This window comes from Callorhinus ursinus, unplaced genomic scaffold (genome assembly GCF_003265705.2).
Source record: "Callorhinus ursinus isolate GAN/ISIS: 27379988/994484 unplaced genomic scaffold, GSC_fseal_2.0 scaffold9, whole genome shotgun sequence".
In the NCBI taxonomy this organism is placed as follows: Eukaryota; Metazoa; Chordata; class Mammalia; order Carnivora; family Otariidae; genus Callorhinus; species Callorhinus ursinus.
This window is the reverse complement of record NW_027397071.1, coordinates 6,396,596-6,399,152: the sequence shown is the minus strand read 5'-3', so window position 1 is coordinate 6,399,152 and position 2,557 is coordinate 6,396,596. Positions and strand designations below refer to the sequence as shown.

Sequence of the window (2,557 nt, the reverse complement as noted above, 5' to 3'; positions counted from 1 at the left end):
GGCTAAGCGCACTGAGCTGTCAGTCACAAATTTCCAGCAGCCTTTTGCTTTCTTCATCTGCATTAACATATAAGAAATTGCGAAATTTTTATCCTCCACTTAAATGGTATGAGTAAACGCAAGAGTAAAATACTTCAGTCTGCAATGCAAAGATTTCTTAGACTCTGCCCAGGCTACACCTATCCGACAAAAAGAAGCTGTAATTTTGTTTGAGCACCCTGCCTTGGTGACTCACAATCAGTGGAACTTTGTACTTAAAAGTAGTCCATTTGGGAAACCCAGGAAAAAAGAGATCTGCTTTGCATAACTGTGTGATGGATATCTGGATGACAGGAAGGCTGGGTTCACCCTTTTTCAAGGAGAACCCATCCTTTACCTTCACGGAGAATTATACAAACGCACTCACCTTTGAAGGTATAGACATGGGACTAATTGCAAATGTATCCCTGCCATCATTCTGTGTATAAGTTGATTGGTTGAAAGACGGGATCAAATCTTGGCTCTGTTGATTAGTTTTGTGCTCTCAGGGCAAATCACTTCATCTCTCAAGGACTTGGTTTCCTCATATTTATACTAAAATGGAGAGAGTAACTAGAATCTCGAAAGATGGGTGTAAAGATGCACTGAGGTAAGATATGTGAAGAGGCCAACCTCAATCCTTGTCTTCTGCGTACACATACTAGGGGATGGAATCAGTTTCAGGAAAAACATTTTAATGCTTCTCTTTTCCTCTATGTGCTACATTTCCCTCCTGTCCGAGCAATAAGCTATCTAGTGCAATGCTCAGAGATGTCCCCTCTGTTCCGAGGTATATTGTAATTAAAAAGATTTGCTTATGATGCCCTATTAATGGAGATAATAAACCTAACATTTGATTGAACACTTAACTATAGGCAAGTGCTTAGCATACATTCGTTCATTCAATCCTCACGGTAACTCCACGGAGAAATGGAAGCCCGGAGAGGTTATATGACTTGCTAAGGGCCATGCAGCTCGATGGAGTTAGGAATCAAGCACAGTTCTCTGAATTCAGAGTCCACACCATAGCTGCCCATGAAGCACCAGCATGTATCTTCTGCAAATGCTTGTTTCTCGGGTACTCATTCTCTAAAGCAGTGGAACCAGGGAAACGGGGAGCAAAATGTTGTGCAAGTGGGTCATTAGATGCAACGGCAGTTGGTGGCGCAGACTCACTCACGCCTTGGTTCCCAAAGACATATGCGCTGACTTTGGGGGAAAAGAGCCCCAGGTATTGGTCCCTCCCTGGTGGGCACATACTTGCAGTAAATGTAATGCCGAGCTCTCTGCTCTTGCCATCTGACTGGAACCTTCAAAGGTGAGAGCATTCTTTTTTTTTCTTTTTTTTTTTTTTGAGAATTTAACAAGGCCTTTACTTCATTTACTTTTAGCTATTCCCTAAATACTGGAAGAGAAATTGGACACTTTGTAATGAAACTTAGAAAAATTTCTTTTTTCCAAAAAGCAAACTTATAAATCTTTCCCTTTGGCTCCTTCTTCCAATCCTTCTTCACTGTGCTGAAGAGCTATTGAGTTCTTCCAGATTTTTGGTTGGGCGGGTGGTTTCCAAGCTGACTGGGCTTTCGAGGTAGGTAGTTCCTGCACAGGGTTTTCCAGTCACTGGATCTATAACATGTCCAACTTTGAAAATGATCTCAGCCAGTTCATGTTTCATGTGCTTTGTCTGTGGAACAGGTAGAGCTTTGAGAAGCACAATATCCCCAACTGGGCACTGCTGAAGAGCATCGGGAGCCAAGTAGGTTTTACGCTTATTAAAATACTTTAATAAATAGGGATCCAAAACAAGCCTGGTCACTCTCACCTTAGCGGTTTTTTGCACTGCTGTTCCAATCACCTTCCCCACGATCCATTTGGCATGGACGGATGAAAGAACTGCTGACATTATGTGGCTTTGGTCACCTCGCCTCCAGGTTCTCACGGGGGTGGCGTTTCACTCCGAATTCACCCCCGCAACTGCAGGGCTCGACCCACGCTCACCTTCCGGCTCTGTTTTCCCGGCGCGTGTAGTCAAAGGTGACTGCGTTCTTAGTAGAGACTGATCACTTGAACTCCTATTTATAACTATATTCTTAGGAGAAATATATTATCACTATGAAAGAAACCATTCAAACGGCAGGGCTGCTGAATAGCTGTACCTCCACCAGCTTCTGAAAAATTACATAACTCCTGTGAGCAGCACTGTCAATAAGCAGCTTTAATATAGTTTGTATTTTCTTATTTTCCTTTAGAATCACCGTGATCCACGGGCCTTCCAAAGCCTAATCTATCCGAAGCATCAGTAATAAATCATAAATATTTATAGCATTTAATCATGAGGCAGCCCTATATTATTCAGCAGCTCATTAAGCACCCAGCATGCTTATAATCCAATGGCAAGGTCTGTGAATGGTGTCTTCTGCCCCCGGTTGTCTCTCCCCTCTTCTGTAGGAAAAAAAAAAAATCAAGAATGCATGTGCACGCTTAAGTTGTAGCAGGTGTGGATGGAAGTCAATGAGACAACACCATCCCCGATGTCCTA

The 2,557-nt window shown here is 42.8% G+C and overlaps 1 pseudogene; it reads right to left on the bottom strand.

Annotated features, from left to right (window-relative positions):
- Positions 1-1,528: 1,528 nt before the first annotated feature.
- LOC112824319 (small ribosomal subunit protein uS17m pseudogene) lies at positions 1,529-2,042 on the bottom strand (annotated as a pseudogene).
- Positions 2,043-2,557: the final 515 nt, after the last annotated feature.